This window comes from Triturus cristatus, unplaced genomic scaffold (genome assembly GCF_964204655.1).
Source record: "Triturus cristatus unplaced genomic scaffold, aTriCri1.1 SCAFFOLD_118, whole genome shotgun sequence".
Classification (NCBI taxonomy): Eukaryota; Metazoa; Chordata; class Amphibia; order Caudata; family Salamandridae; genus Triturus; species Triturus cristatus.
In genome coordinates this window covers 2364417-2381193 of record NW_028187322.1, presented here as the reverse complement: position 1 = coordinate 2381193, position 16777 = coordinate 2364417, and the positions used below count along the sequence as shown (strand labels likewise).

Below are 16777 nucleotides of genomic sequence, written 5' to 3'. Positions count from 1 at the left end.
GTATGTGTGTGCGTTTGAGGAATAGGTGGCTGTGCAGGATTCTTTGTCTTTTTAGTTTCTCTGCCAAGGTGTATGTTCCATGTAAAAATAACCCACCAAGTGTAGATATTGTCGTAAACCCATGGGAGTTCATGGTGATGTCTCTCTTGTGAATTACAAAAAGGTTTTTTATCCTCAATGTCCTGCAAACCTCAAAATATCTGTCACATTGTCCATGCAATATTGTGCCGAAATTCTCACGTTGTAGAAACAATGTCAAAACGTTCTGGTTTTGCAAGGGGGTCAACTGTCTTTTTGGCCCGTGCTCAGCGGCCATCTAGGGAAACCTACCAAACCCATACATTTCTGAAAACTAGACACCCGGGGGCTTCCAGGGAGGTATGGCTTGCATGGATCCCCCAACGTTTCCTTAACCAGAATCCCCCGCAAACCTCAATTTTAGCTGAAAAAAATCACTTTTTTCACACTTTTTTGTGTGGGAAACTTGTGGCATCACCGGGCTCACTCAAATTTTCCACCTCCCAGCGTTCCCCTGGGTCTCCCGGTAAAAATGGTGCCTCACTTGTGTGGGAGGCCCAAGTACCCGCGACAGGCAAGGGCCCAAAACGTAGTGATGCGACATCAACATTGCCTATCTCAAAACCACCTGGTTTTGCAAGGGGGGTCTCTTGGGTTTTTTGCCCGGTGCACGGCAGCCATCTAGGGAAACCTACCAAACCCATACATTTCTGAAAACTAGACACCCGGGGGCTTCCAGGGAGGTATGGCTTGCGTGGATCCCCCAACGTTTCCTTACCCAGAATCCCCTGCAAACCTCAATTTTAGCTGAAAAAAGCACTTTTTTCACACTTTTTTGTGTGGGAAACTTGTGACATCACCGGGCTCACTCAAATTTCACACCTCCCAGCGTTCCCCTGGGTCTCCCGGTAAAAATGATGCTTCACTTGTGTGGGAGGCCCAAGTACCCGCGACAGGCAAGGGCCCAAAACGTAGTGATGCGACATCAACATTGCCTATCTCAAAACCACCTGGTTTTGCAAGGGGGGTCTCTTGGGTTTTTGGCCCGGTGCACGGCGGCCATCTAGGGAAACCTACCAAACCCATACATTTCTGAAAACTAGACACCCGGGGGCTTCCAGGGAGGTATGGCTTGCGTGGATCCCCCAACGTTTCCTTACCCAGAATCCCCTGCAAACCTCAATTTTAGCTGAAAAAATCACTTTTTTCACACTTTTTTGTGTGGGAAAGTTGTGGCATCACCGGGCTCACTCAAATTTCACACCTCCCAGCGTTCCCCTGGGTCTCCCGGTAAAAATGGTGCCTCACTTGTGTGGGAGGCCCAAGTACCCGCGACAGGCAAGGGCCCAAAACGTAGTGATGCGACATCAACATTGCCTATCTCAAAACCACCTGGTTTTGCAAGGGGGGTCTCTTGGGTTTTTGCCCCGGTGCACGGCAGCCATCTAGGGAAACCTACCAAACCCATACATTTCTGAAAACTAGACACCCGGGGGCTTCCAGGGAGGTATGGCTTGCGTGGATCCCCCAATGTTTCCTTACCCAGAATCCCCTGCAAACCTCAATTTTAGCTGAAAAAAGCACTTTTTTCACACTTTTTTGTGTGGGAAAGTTGTGGCATCACCGGGCTCACTCAAATTTCCCACCTCCCAGCGTTCCCCTGGGTCTCCCGGTAAAAATGGTGCCTCACTTGTGCGGGAGGCCCAAGTACCCGCGACAGGCAAGGGCTCAAAACGTAGTGATGCGACATCAACATTGCCTATCTCAAAACCACCTGGTTTTGCAAGGGGGGTCTCTTGGGTTTTTGGCCCGGTGCACGGCGGCCATCTAGGGAAAGCTACCAAACCCATACATTTCTGAAATTTAGACACCCGGGGGCTTCCAGCGAGGTATGGCTTGCGTGGATCCCCCAACGTTTCCTTACCCAGAATCCCCTGCAAACCTCAATTTTAGCTGAAAAAAGCACTTTTTTCACACTTTTTTGTGTGGGAAAGTTGTGGCATCACCGGGCTCACTCAAATTTCACACCTCCCAGCATTCCCCTGGGTCTCCCGGTAAAAATGGTGCCTCACTTGTGTGGGAGGCCCAAGTACCCGCGACAGGCAAGGGCCCAAAACGTAGTGATGCGACATCAACATTGCCTATCTCAAAACCACCTGGTTTTGCAAGGGGGGTCTCTTGGGTTTTTGGCCCGGTGCACAGCGGCCATCTAGGGAAACCTACCAAACCCATACATTTCTGAAAACTAGACACCCGGGGGCTTCTAGGGAGGTATGGCTTGCGTGGATCCCCCAACGTTTCCTTACCCAGAATCCCCTGCAAACCTCAATTTTAGCTGAAAAAATCACTTTTTTTACACTTTTTTGTGTGGGAAAGTTGTGGCATCACCGGGCTCACTCAAATTTTGCACCTCCCAGCGTTCCCCTGGGTCTCCCGATAAAAATGGTGCCTCACTTGTGTGGGAGGCCCAAGTACCCGCGACACAGCACAACTCAAGTTGTTCCATGAGTGGCTGAACCAATGTGATCTGGACATCCAATTTACCATCCAGTCTGACGCCCAGGAGATACCTTTTCTTGATTTAAAGATTTTCAGTGAAAGCAACAAACTAAGCACTACCCTATACAGGAAGCCTGCTGAACGCAATTCGCTCTTAAGGGTACAGCAGTTACCATCCACGCGGTCTGCGTGACAACCTCCCGATAGGACAATTTCTGAGGATTCGCAGGAATTGCACTAAACGCTCAGATTATCTGTCGGAATCCGAGGATCTTAGCACCAGATTGATCTTCAGGGGCTATCCCAAACGGTTGGTCAAGAGAGCCCAGAAAAGGGCATGGTTTAACCCAAGAGAAACCTTATTAGCGGCTAAAGATCATGATGACTCCGTTTCCAAGAGAATGGTTTGTGTTACCACTTTCTCTACGAGGAGTAATGCCATTAAGAAGATCATAAACAAGCATTGGAATTTGGTTTCAACCGAGATTGATCAACTCAACCTGCCCTTGCATTCCTTCAAAAGGGCTATGAGCATTAAAGATCACGTAGTACATTCCTTCCTAGAGGACCCAGCGGAACCAACCATCCAGTCACTTTGGAATCTACCTCCTATCAAAGGACACTACAAATGTGGATCCTGTAAAGCATGCGCAACAACAACACAAACCAAAGAATTTGTCTATAAACTCCATATCATCACGTTGCATGCTCACACAAATTGCAACTCCACTAATGTGATCTACGGGACCACTTGTCCCTGTGGCTTTTTGTACATTGGCCAAACACAGCAAAAAATTAAGGCGAGGGTCCTACAACATCAAAGCAGGATCAGATGCCGTGTTGCAGGGGCTCCCCTGGTCGAACACTATAACCAATTGGGGCACAGCCCAGACCAAATGCAATGGCTCGTTATTGAAAAAATTGAGTTGAGTCCTCGAGGAGGCGATATAACCTCGCTCCTCACTGTGAGGGAATCTAAACTTATGATCCGTCTGGACACAATCAGCAACGGCCTGAATGAACTGGATCCTAGTAATGCACAATTGGCCTGTCTTAACAGATAGGGCGCTGAGGAGATCTAAGTTACTACCTTTCTGTTATTAGACACTCACATTACAGCATCATTGTCTCAGCCAACCCTAGATGCCATTTCGCCAATTAGCCTACTCCAGTAGATAGGGCTGATAGGGTATTCCATCTATTGCTTCACCGCACTAAGATTCATTCATAAACCCATGATGCCCATGCTACTCGTATGTACTCTTTGTTTATCAAAAGTTGGTGATGTTTAATGGTGAATATTGCATTATATTGCTGAGAAATGCCGTATGTTAATTCAAGTCTTTTACCAGCCTGACTTTTATGTGGCCCTTCGATTTGATATTCATATATGTATTTTGAACATAGTACGCTATTATTTTTCAGAGCTTTAGGGATGATGTGGTCTTTGTATCTCAATCACTAGTCACTTTGTTCTATTGATATTTATGTCTCACACGTATGTCTATAAATTACATTGTATTCATCTAAGCGCTTCGACCTCTTACACCCCAATAAAAAAAAAATTTTTTTTTTTAGCCCTAGTCCTTTTACTTTTCTAATTCCCGTCATGATTTTTTCTCCAACTCTGTTTTTGCTGACACCCTTTGGATGTCTTTCTTCCATTACACCTTCACTGCCAGCATCTAGCTGCTGCCCCTCTCGGGACGCTTTGTGGCGGTCGGCGTTTTTCCCGCGCTATAAATAAGCTTTCAGATGCGGCACCACTTCCTTTGACTTCGGGTTGATTTATGCTCCCCTTGCGAGTTTTGGTAAGTTTTCCTTTCTCCCTCTGCCTAATTATTTATGGGGATTCCCCGTTCTGAGCTGCCTGCATTGAGCATTTAGTATCGTGTTTCTGCCCTTGCCTCTTGTGTATATTTACATCCCTGCTCTGAATTTAACTCCCAGCAGCCGGGCCTTCTGTTTATCTTGCGAGGCACCCTTTCGCTAGGGCCTATACGTGATAATTGTATGCACTTTGATCTACTGCAGCCCGTTCCTAAGCACAGCATTACATGGCGTGATTTATTCCTCCTTTGTTTTTTCTTGGTGAATCCTCTGGCTTCATTCACTTTCTTTTTCATTTACGTCGGAGGCATTTAATTTGAACGTCTTTACTTGGGTGTTCAGCCTCAGTATTGTCTCTCTATACCTTGGTCACGATTTAGGTGTATAATTAACTCTATTTTGAGCCCATTCATCCGTATTTAGGCTCTGTGGTTTCTAGATTTCGGCTCCCTGTCCTGTAACCGTTAATTCCTCAGTAGCGTTTTTACATTAAATTACATTTGATATGTTTCTTTTTTCGAGAGGTCACAATTGATTGTGATTCATTTCACGTTCTTTACCGATGGTAAATTCCACTGCTGCGATATTGTTCCCATCATTTTTGCACGAAACATCTTCATTCAGTGAGTTGCCTTGATTTTAGCTTGATTTAACAGCTTTATGATTTAATTAACCCTCTTACCATGACACCCTATTTGTTTTCAGGTGTCTTTCACCTCCTCCACCTTAGGAGCTTACCAGCCCTGCTGTCCTCGATATTCAGCTAGGACCTTTCAGGTTCCTTTTGCTTCCCTAAGGGTAAATATGGTGATTAATCACTGTCAGTCCTATTTAATGCCACTTTAGGACCCAAGTCGCTCTTTTTAATTATCTTTTTTATTCTTTAGGTGCCCTCCCCCCTCCCCCACTGTCACCCCGTCCTGATGAAGACCCCGGCAGTAAGGACCTAATCAACCTACCTGGGTTTAAGGGGTCGAAACGTTGACTTATCATTGATACCAGTACCCTCAATAGTGTACTTTGCACTGTGTCTGCTTCTATGTACATGGTTGCTTAAATGATTGTATATCTAAACGAAAGTATTTCTGTTTGATTGTATGTATGGGTTTGGTAGGTTTCCCTAGATGGCCGCCGTGCACCGGGCCAAAAACCCAAGAGACCCCCTTGCAAAACCAGGTGGTTTTGAGATAGGCAATGTTGATGTCGCATCACTACGTTTTGGGCCCTTGCCTGTCGCGGGTACTTGGGCCTCCCACACAAGTGAAGCACCATTTCTACCAGGAGACCCAGGGGAACGCTGGGAGGTGGGAAATTTGAGTGAGCCCGGTGATGCCACAACTTTCCGACACAAAAAAGTGTGAAAAAGGTGCTTTTTTCAGGTAAATTTGAGGTTTGCGGGGGATTCTGGGTAAAGAAACGTTGGGGGATCCACGCAAGCCATACCTCCCTGGAAGCCCCCGGGTGTCTAGTTTTCAGAAATGTATGGGTTTGGTAGGTTTCCCTAGATGGCCGCCGTGCACCGGGCCAAAAACCCAAGAGACCCCCCTTGCAAAATCAGGTGGTTTTGAGATAGGCAATTTTGATGTCACCTCACTATGTTTTGCGCCGTTTCCTGTCGCGGGCACTAGGCCGACCCACACAAGGGAGGTACCGTTTTTCTCGTAAGACTTTGGGGAACACGGGGTGGGTGGAAATTTGTGGATCCACGCAGATTCCGGAACTTTCCACGACAGAAATGTGGGGAAAATGTGGTTTTTTTGACAACTTTTTAGGTTTGCAAGGGATTCTGGGTAACAGACCCTGGTGGGAGGCAGTCAAGTCACCCCATCCTGGATTCCCCTGGGTGTCTAGTTTTCAAAAATGTATAGGTTTGCTAGGTTTCCCAAGGTGCCCGCAGAGCTAGGGTTCAAAAACCACAGCTAGTTATTTTTCCAAAAAAGGGTCATTTTTCACTGCGAAATTGAGGTGTGACCAGGTTGCGTTTTGCGCCGTTTCCTGTCGCGGGCACTAGGCCGACCCACACAAGTGAGGTACCGTTTTTCTCGTAAGACTTTGGGGAACGCGGGGTGGGTGGAAATTTGTGGATCTATGCAGATTCCGGAACTTTCCACGACAGAAATGTGGGGAAAATGTGTTTTTTTGGACAATTTTTTAGGTTTGCAAGGGATTCTGGGTAACAGACCCTGGTGGGAGGCAGTCAAGTCACCCCATCCTGGATTCCCCTGGGTGTCTAGTTTTCAAAAATGTATAGGTTTGCTAGGTTTCCCAAGGTGCCCGCAGAGCTAGGGTTCAAAAACTACAGCTCGTCATTTTTCCAAAAAAGGGTCATTTTTCACTGCGAAATTGAGGTGTGACCAGGTTGCGTTTTGCGCCGTTTCCTGTCGCGGGCACTAGGCTGACCCATACAAGTGAGGTACCGTTTTTCTCGTAAGACTTTGGGGAACGCGGGGTGGGTGGAAATTTGTGGATCCACGCAGATTCCGGAACTTTCCACGACAGAAATGAGGGGAAAATGTGTTTTTTTTGACAATTTTTTAGGTTTGCAAGGGATTCTCGGTAACAGACCCTGGTGGGAGGCAGTCAAGTCACCCCATCCTGGATTCCCCTGGGTGTCTAGTTTTCAAAAATGTATAGGTTTGCTAGGTTTCCCGAGGTGCCCGCAGAGCTAGGGTTCAAAAACTACAGCTAGTAATTTTTCCAAAAAAGGGTCATTTTTCACTGCGAAATTGAGCTGTGACCAGGTTGCGTTTTGCGCCGTTTCCTTTCGCGGGCACTAGGCCGACCCACACAAGTGAGGTACCGTTTTTCTCGTAAGACTTTGGGGAACGCGGGGTGGGTGGAAATTTGTGGATCCACGCAGATTCCGGAACTTTCCACGACAGAAATGTGGGGAAAATGTGTTTTTTTTAAACAATTTTTTAGGTTTGCAAGGGATTCTGGGTAACAGACCCTGGTGGGAGGCAGTCAAGTCACCCCATCCTGGATTCCCCTGGGTGTCTAGTTTTCAAAAATATATAGGTTTGCTAGGTTTCCCAAGGTGCCCGCAGAGCTAGGGTTCAAAAACTACAGCTAGTCATTTTTCCAAAAAAGGGTCATTTTTCACTGCGAAATTGAGGTGTGACCAGATTGCGTTTTGCGCCGTTTCCTGTCGCGGGCACTAGGCCGACCCACACAAGTGAGGTACCGTTTTTCTCGAAAGACTTTGGGGAACGCGGGGTGGGTCGAAATTTGTGGATCCACGCAGATTCCGGAACTTTCCACAACAGAAATGTGGGGGAAATGTGGTTTTTTTGACAATTGTTTAGGTTTGCAAGGGATTCTGGGTAACAGACCCTGGTGGGAGGCAGTCAAGTCACCCCATCCTGGATTCCCCTGGGTGTCTAGTTTTCAAAAATGTATAGGTTTGCTAGGTTTCCCAAGGTGCCCGCAGAGCTAGGGTTCAAAAACTACAGCTAGTCATTTTTCCAAAAAAGGGTCATTTTTCACTGCGAAATTGAGGTGTGACCAGGTTGCGTTTTGCGCCGTTTCCTGCCGCGGGCACTAGGCCAACCCACACAAGTGAGGTAGCGTTTTTCTCATAAGACTTTGGAGAACGCGGGGTGGGTGGAAATTTGTGGATCCACGCAGATTCCGGAACTTTCCACGACAGAAATGTGGGGAAAATGTGGTTTTTTTGACAATTTTTTAGGTTTGCAAGGGATTCTGGGTAACAGACCCTGGTTAGAGGCAGTCAAGTCACCCCATCCTGGATTCCCCTGGGTGTCTAGTTTTCAAAAATGTATAGGTTTGCTAGGTTTCCCAAGGTGCCCGCAGAGCTAGGGTTCAAAAACTACAGCTAATCATTTTTCCAAAAAAGGGTCATTTTTCACTGCGAAATTGAGGTGTGACCAGGTTGCGTTTTGCGCCGTTTCCTGTCGCGGGCACTAGGCTGACCCATACAAGTGAGGTACCGTTTTTCTCGTAAGACTTTGGGGAACGCGGGGTGGGTGGAAATTTGTGGATCCACGCAGATTCCGGAACTTTCCACGACAGAAATGAGGGGAAAATGTGTTTTTTTTGACAATTTTTTAGGTTTGCAAGGGATTCTCGGTAACAGACCCTGGTGGGAGGCAGTCAAGTCACCCCATCCTGGATTCCCCTGGGTGTCTAGTTTTCAAAAATGTATAGGTTTGCTAGGTTTCCCGAGGTGCCCGCAGAGCTAGGGTTCAAAAACTACAGCTAGTAATTTTTCCAAAAAAGGGTCATTTTTCACTGCGAAATTGAGCTGTGACCAGGTTGCGTTTTGCGCCGTTTCCTTTCGCGGGCACTAGGCCGACCCACACAAGTGAGGTACCGTTTTTCTCGTAAGACTTTGGGGAACGCGGGGTGGGTGGAAATTTGTGGATCCACACAGATTCCGGAACTTTCCACGACAGAAATGTGGGGAAAATGTGGTTTTTTTAAACAATTATTTAGGTTTGCAAGGGATTCTGGGTAACAGACCCTGGTGGGAGGCAGTCAAGTCACCCCATCCTGGATTCCCCTGGGTGTCTAGTTTTCAAAAATATATAGGTTTGCTAGGTTTCCCAAGGTGCCCGCAGAGCTAGGGTTCAAAAACTACAGCTAGTCATTTTTCCAAAAAAGGGTCATTTTTCACTGCGAAATTGAGGTGTGACCAGGTTGCGTTTTGCGCCGTTTCCTGTCGCGGGCACTAGGCCGACCCACACAAGTGAGGTACCGTTTTTCTCGAAAGACTTTGGGGAACGCGGGGTGGGTCGAAATTTGTGGATCCACGCAGATTCCGGAACTTTCCACGACAGAAATGTGGGGGAAATGTGGTTTTTTTGACAATTTTTTAGGTTTGCAAGGGATTCTGGGTAACAGACCCTGGTGGGAGGCAGTCAAGTCACCCCATCCTGGATTCCCCTGGGTGTCTAGTTTTCAAAAATGTATAGGTTTGCTAGGTTTCCCAAGGTGCCCGCAGAGCTAGGGTTCAAAAACTACAGCTAGTCATTTTTCCAAAAAAGGGTCATTTTTCACTGCGAAATTGAGGTGTGACCAGGTTGCCTTTTGCGCCGTTTCCTGTCGCGGGCACTAGGCCGACCCACACAAGTGAGGTACCGTTTTTCTCGTAAGACTTTGGGGAACGCGGGGTGGGTGGAAATTTGTGGATCCACGCAGATTCCGTAACTTTCCATGACAGAAATGTGGGGAAAATGTGTTTTTTTTGACAATTTTTTAGGTTTGCAAGGGATTCTGGGTAACAGACCCTGGTGGGAGGCAGTCAAGTCACCCCATCTTGGATTCCCCTGGGTGTCTAGTTTTCAAAAATGTATAGGTTTGCTAGGTTTCCCAAGGTGCCCGCAGAGCTAGGGTTCAAAAACTACAGCTAGTCATTTTTCCAAAAAAGGGTAATTTTTCACTGCGAAATTGAGGTGTGACCAGGTTGCGTTTTGCGCCGTTTCCTGTCGCGGGCACTAGGCCGACCCACACAAGTGAGGTACCGTTTTTCTCGTAAGACTTTGGGGAACGCGGGGTGGGTGGAAATTTGTGGATCCACGCAGATTCCGGAACTTTCCACAACAGAAATGTGGGGAAAATGTGTTTTTTTGGACAATTTTTTAGGTTTGCAAGGGATTCTGGGTAACAGACCCTGGTGGGAGGCAGTCAAGTCACCCCATCCTGGATTCCCCTGGGTGTCTAGTTTTCAAAAATATATAGGTTTGCTAGGTTTCCCAAGGTGCCCGCAGAGCTAGGGTTCAAAAACTACAGCTAGTCATTTTTCCAAAAAAGGGTCATTTTTCACTGCGAAATTGAGGTGTGACCAGGTTGCGTTTTGTGCCGTTTCCTGTCGCGGGCACTAGGCCGACCCACACAAGTGAGGTACCGTTTTTCTCGTAAGACTTTGGGGAACGCGGGGTGGGTGGAAATTTGTGGATCCACGCAGATTCCGGAACTTTCCACGACAGAAATGTGTGGAAAATGTGTTTTTTTTGACAATTTTTTGGGTTTGCAAGGGATTCTGGTTAACAGACCCTGGTGGGAGGCAGTCAAGTCACCCCATCCTGGATTCCCCTGGGTGTCTAGTTTTCAAAAATGTATAGGTTTGCTAGGTTTCCCAAGGTGCCCGCAGAGCTAGGGTTCAAAAACTACAGCTAGTCATTTTTCCAAAAAAGGGTCATTTTTCACTGCGAAATTGAGGTGTGACCAGGTTGTGTTTTGCGCCGTTTCCTGTCGCGGGCACTAGGCCGACCCACACAAGTGAGGTACCGTTTTTCTCATAAGACTTTGGGGAACGCGGGGTGGGTGGAAATTTGTGGATCCACGAAGATTCCGGAACTTTCCACGACAGAAATGTGTGGAAAATGTGGTTTTTTTGACAATTTTTTAGGTTTGCAAGGGATTCTGGGTAACAGACCCTGGTGGGAGGCAGTCAAGTCACCCCATCCTGGATTCCCCCGGGTGTCTAGTTTTCAAAAATGTATAGGTTTGCTAGGTTTCCCAAGGTGCCCGCAGAGCTAGGGTTCAAAAACTAGAGCTAGGCACTTTGCAAAAAAAGGGTAATTTTGCATTGTGAAAATGTGGTGTGACCACGTTGCGTTTTGCGCCGTTTCCTGTCGTGGGCACTATGCCTACCCACACAAGTGAGGTACCATTTTTATCGGGAGACTTAGGGTAATTCAGATTTGTAAAGGAACTGTTATCATCTATTGACTTTCCATGCATTTCTGCTTTCCAAATGAAAGATATTGTGGAAAAAAGAAGTCATTCTAAAAAATGACTGATAATTCCCATGCTAGTATGAGTATTCCCAATTTCAGTAATGTGCAAATATCTACTGTTTCTAAACTCTATATTTTGTTCCCATTTCAGAAATACATAGGTGTCTTTCATACCGATTTTTCCATGTACACTTTTTTACAGAATAATTACTATATACCCGGGACATAATAAAAAACCATTGCAAGTTACTACTCTATATATCCCCACAACCAGTAATGTCCAGCAGATGCAACGGTATATTGCTTTCAAAGAGCTGTCATAATTAGAAGAAGTTACTGGTGAAAACGTTGACACAAAAGGCTGTTTTTTTCAACTAAATTTCAATTTATCCTACATTTAACTGTTTGTTTCTATAAAAAAACCTTGATGGATCTACACAAATGACCCCTTGCTGAATTCAGAATGTTGTCTTCTTTTCGAAAATGTATAGCTTTCCAGGATCCACTATTGCTTTTGTACCCATTTCTGCCACTAACTGGAAGGAGGTCAAAAGCACAAAAAATAGCAAAAATAGGCTATGTCCCAGAAAAATGCCAAAACTGTGTAAAAAATTTTGGGTTTCTGACAAAAGTCAAGTATCCCCGAAAAGCTGGGAAAATGGTGATTTCAACCCCACAAACCCTTTTTTGATAACATTTGCAGGGAAAAACCCAGATGCTTTCATTTGCAGCCCGTTTTTCCAATTTTTCCAAATAAACCCAATATTTTGCTGTATTTTGGCTCTTTTCTGTGACCCCTTCAGGGGAATCCACAAACCCTGAGTACCTTTAGAATCCCCATGATGTTGGAAGAAAAGGACGCAAATTTTGCGTGGCTACCTAATGCGGTCAAAAAGTTACAGGGGCCTAAGCGCGCACTACCCCAAATAGCCAAAAAAAGGCCTGGCACAGGAGGGGGAAAAGGCCTGGCAGCGAAGGGGTTAATGAAATTCTTGAGAAATAAATAAATAAATACATAAATACGGGATAGTTACACGGATGCCTTATTTCCACACAGCATCAACATTTTACACGGGCAGAAAGCAGCAATTGAAGATTCACTCCGCCCCCTTCAGGAAGCCAGGCATTCATTTGTGAGGTTGGACTCTTGGTTATTTTGGTTGGCGTTTTTGTCCGTGTTGATTGCACCATTAGTTAACATTACGAATCTATAATTCTAGACAGCAAGACGCACTAAAAGTACATTTATTGCGTTGTGATCATGATTTATAAATAAACGCAAACACTTAAGGCAGTCGCATGCTATAACCGTGATTAAGGACCGATATTTTGGAATTGGTGTATTCTAGTTTTAAGAGAGGAGATAGCACCGTTATTAATGTAAATATAATATTATCATGAGACGGCCTGCATCAAGGTGCAACATATTTTCTTTGGAGATACAGGCCGAATGTATCAGATGAAACAAGCATCCTTTCAAAGATGAACTCAGTGTAGGAGCAGGCGCCTACAATTAGCATTTATTTCTGTTTTCTATGTCTTTATGTGCTTCTGCCTCTTATGATCTCAGGTCTCTGAAGCAAAATTTAGGCAGCCCTCCGTGCTCTAATGAATAGGTCCTAAATGAATGGACTGTTGCAATCATCCTTATTACTAAGCGAATTATTTTATCACTGAATTATAGCTAATCTTCTTTTTCTTCTTATTTGCCCTTACGTTATATAATAATATTAATAATAATATTGTATTGTTATCACTGTATTACTTGTAATATTGCATTTTTCTTATTCGTATACTCTCGTAGCATTGATAATAATGCTACTAATAATAAATTATCATCAAAGTTTTAATAAATATTAGTAGCAGTAGTTTAATAATAAGACTTTTTATTATCATTATTTTATTAGCAGTCGTATTAGTATGAGGATTGTTGTTATTATTGCAATAATTAATTTTAATATTCATATTTCTACTGTTTTTATTATTATTAGTCTTTATAATTAGTCTGTGTTTTTTGGGGTGACAAAACCCGGAGACAATGTCAAAGTGAACGTGGAGGGAGAAGAAAGGGGGACTGTCAATAAGTAAAGCACAACAAGTACAAAAATTCGTCCATCAGATGGTCAGAGCACAATAATAGTCAAAAATATATTTAGTTTGACTCATCAAATGTTGTGGACCCAATGAACGACATCTGCGATTATGGCCGACTTGCATATGGAAATTCAGGCGCAAGTCGGGAGTATGTCAAAAGGAATTCAAATCTGAACCTAAAAATCCTTCTGCATCAGGCTCAGTGTGAGAAGCAATGTTTTGAGTTGCTGCTTTTACCCGTGTATTTACAACAAAAAGGTTCCAAGGGTGTCTTATCTTTGATTTTTTATCATTTTCAAAACGGAAGAGTTTCCTTTCCTTTAAAGTTGGCCAGGCAAGAGATCAGACAACCTGATATTGTCTTTTTAAGTGTAGTAACATTCTGTTTGCTTAGTGTTTACCCATTGGCGCATTTCTAACCACCTCCTGAACTCAACCACAAGCAAACGAGCACAGGCACGCGCAGGCAGGTCCAAGCATTGACAGATCCTCTCTTCACTGCTCTTAGAACAGTACCCTCAGACGCGTGAGCCGCTCCGCCCTGGAATCTACGGCCATGCAAATTATTGAGATAACTGATTGCAGAGGAGCAAGCAGACACCCGGGCGGCCTCCACGTATTGGCAACGATTGAGAATTGATTTGCTGCACTGACTCTGTCAATAGGTGCTGTTCTACGTCAGAAATGTAAGTGGTTGCAAGCAAAAAAACTGAAAAGGGGAATCATCAGAATACTAAATGTGTAGGCCAAACGGAAAATTTTAAAAATTGAAAAATGTCCTACAGGACATTCAAGAAATCTTGAAAGGCAGCAAGCAGTATCCGTGTAAACCACTGGATCTTATCCTGGGAGTGCTCAGATGGACATCAAAGAAATTTTCTTACGCAGATGTCCTGCGTGAAAGAAACTCTTTCCGCATGGCCACATTTCTGCACCTGAGGAGAGGGAGTGGCTGCTTTCCTTGTTCCGAAAATACTTGTCTGTAACAAGCATTTACAATACAATAGGTCTCGCATTGACACTATGTTGAGCTGTTGGCATTGTAAATGTTTTTGGTTTTTCCCTTTCTGAAGCAGTAATCAAATGGTGTAATGCCAAATGGCAATAGCTGAGTTTGTTGTTATTGTCTAATCTATTGTATTGTTTTACATATTACAGTGTTTTTCTTTTGCTTTAATAAAAATGCCCGCTCCCTTTGTACATTACAACGCAGTAGATGCTCAAACAATACAGATTTTATTAAATTTCGAGCCCCCATAACAGTGAACATGCCCTTTGTCACCCTACACCCCACTCCACACCAGTGGTGGTATTTAACCGTGTTGCTTTGAAACTATGTACTCTGCAGTTCTCACCTGCACAGCACCATCCCTACTTACGAGATATGTTTAGTAACTGACATGCGCTATGCAATGCAATAGGTGTTGCTTTTGGTATTGTAAATAACAAAGGCTTTTAATTTTTTAAAAGGCATTGCCATTTACAACGCCAATAGCTCCAAAATTTGCAGTTGCAAGACCTATTGCATTGTAAATGCTTGTTTTCATTGTACTCAATGCTGTCTTTAGATATCGGCAGTAAATTACTTCCAGGCCCCATTCAGTTTACTCATTACCCATCTGACTATAACAACATACTTAGGCTACAGTCTGGCCTAACTGAATCAGAACAAATGTGCAATTAGCAGGCCCCTCCAGGCAATAGAACTAGGAATATTATTCCAGCTGAGTCCAATTTAAATGTCAAACTATAGCGGATCTAAACGGAGGGGTACCAATAGCATGCATTGTTTGATCTTGGCCATTAAGTAGGACATTGTGAGCCAGTGAAAGGGCCTCGTGCCTTCTGAGTGCTAGTCTTTACGTCTTGGCCTATTTTAACAATGTTTAGGGATTCACCTGTTCTTCTAGAATTAGTGAATAATGTGTTGTAAGACATACCCTCAGAAGCACTGCATCGTTTGTGCTCAAGTGCTGTATAAGAACCAAACATAAAAATTATTATGACTTGTTATTGGTCCCATTGCCAACAGCGTGGTGTGTTATTTTGAAGTATTGCAAAAAGGTTTGGCGCTGCATATCTATAAAACCGCCAGTTTCCCATGTTGCTGCTGGAGAACTGAGCAAGGAGAATAGTAACAGCTCACATCTTTCTTGTTTGATTTTATTTAGCTTTTAGGCCGGTGGATACATAGATTAAAATGGAAAGAGACTTTAGGTTGAGGTGAGATGAGTTGGGAGAGCAGTGTGAGGTGAAGAGTGAAGTATAGATTTGGGAATAAAATGGCAACAGTGTTTCAGGCACATGCGGATTATTGAAAAATATGCACGGTCCCTATTTGCCGGCATTTGTTTTCCTTGTATTAATGTTAGAGGAGTAGTGGCGACATGGTAGGAAATCCAGACAAATGGATGTAGCGTTGGAGAACATGGAATATAGGTCCGATGTTTTTTTCCCAACAAGGAGGTAACAAGGGAGAAACAAGGTAGATAAATAAGAGGTATAAAATAGGAGATGCGGGCCATTGGAGAATTTTCCCTTTGAGAGAATGTCTTTCCCAAACTCATGACAGGAACGTCTGCTAGCCTTCTTGCACTCAAAAAATGCTCATACAGTGAAGGTAAACAATGTCACTGTGCTCTTTCTTCTGTTGAAACATGTTAGCCTTCCTAGATAATTAATTGCTTGTGTAAAGGAAGTTCGAGACCTGACATTTTTTGTTTGCTTTCCGTCTACTATTTGGGCATTTAATAGTGCAACGCAATTGGTTTTGGTGAAACGTCTCCAGCAGGTGATTTCCCTTGGAGGAGTTCCCCCTGGTAGTATGACTCATTGCAGCTTGTCTTGCAAAAAAGGGGGAGTTCTGAAACTGTAGTTGGGAAACATTCCTGCCATGCAACACCTGCTTGAGATAAGAGGCTACCTTTTTCCTAAGGTGAATGCCAAAGCGAAAGACTCCTTTGGCTGCTGTGTCCGCTTTGATGGTTTTTGATTCATAATGGGAGTTTTAGGAGTTGAGTGCTGCGGTGGTAATTGATTGCTGTAGTGATAATATCCAAGTGGGTGACATTCTGATCCCTTGAGAATGTGCACACTTTAAGTTTGAAGTCTTTTTTTCCTTTGACCCCAATACCCTGAAACCTTTAACATAGTTCAGTGTGTCGTGATTGCAGTGTGCACCCACAGCCATGATCTGTCATTGAGATGCTTTAGTTCTGGCCAGGTTGAGCAAGTTGTCTACATAGGCAAGTAATTGAATCTTCATACAACAATTACAGGACCATCGCGCAATACTCCTATGTGTTCTCAATGTCTCTTTTAAATGGGCAAATTTCTCAGAACGGACCTACACATTACAATTGTACAGTTCTTCAAGAAGGTTGATCAGGTAAGTGTCATCCCATATGTCTCCCAGAGGCGGGACCAGTCTACTTTTTCAGATGTGAAGACTGCATTCTGGAAAGTTGCACACAGAAGCAATGCATGCCTGGTTGCATAACTATGTATTATTATTCGCACCATTAATACCTATATTGTTGGTAGACTTGGCCTAAAACCTTACTTTATGGGTGTCTATCCGGTCTTGTAGTGTGATCTTTGCCATGAGCTCAGCTTCAACATTGATGAAAATTATT

At 44.3% G+C, this 16777-nt stretch overlaps 1 long non-coding RNA gene across 1 annotated transcript; it reads left to right on the top strand.

The window, feature by feature from the left end:
• Positions 1–4222: 4222 nt before the first annotated feature.
• On the top strand, positions 4223–5357 carry LOC146771970 (uncharacterized). Its single transcript, XR_014975146.1, has 4 exons — positions 4223–4328; positions 4870–4970; positions 5053–5145; positions 5235–5357. It is a non-coding gene; the product is annotated as an uncharacterized LOC146771970 (long non-coding RNA).
• Positions 5358–16777: the final 11420 nt, after the last annotated feature.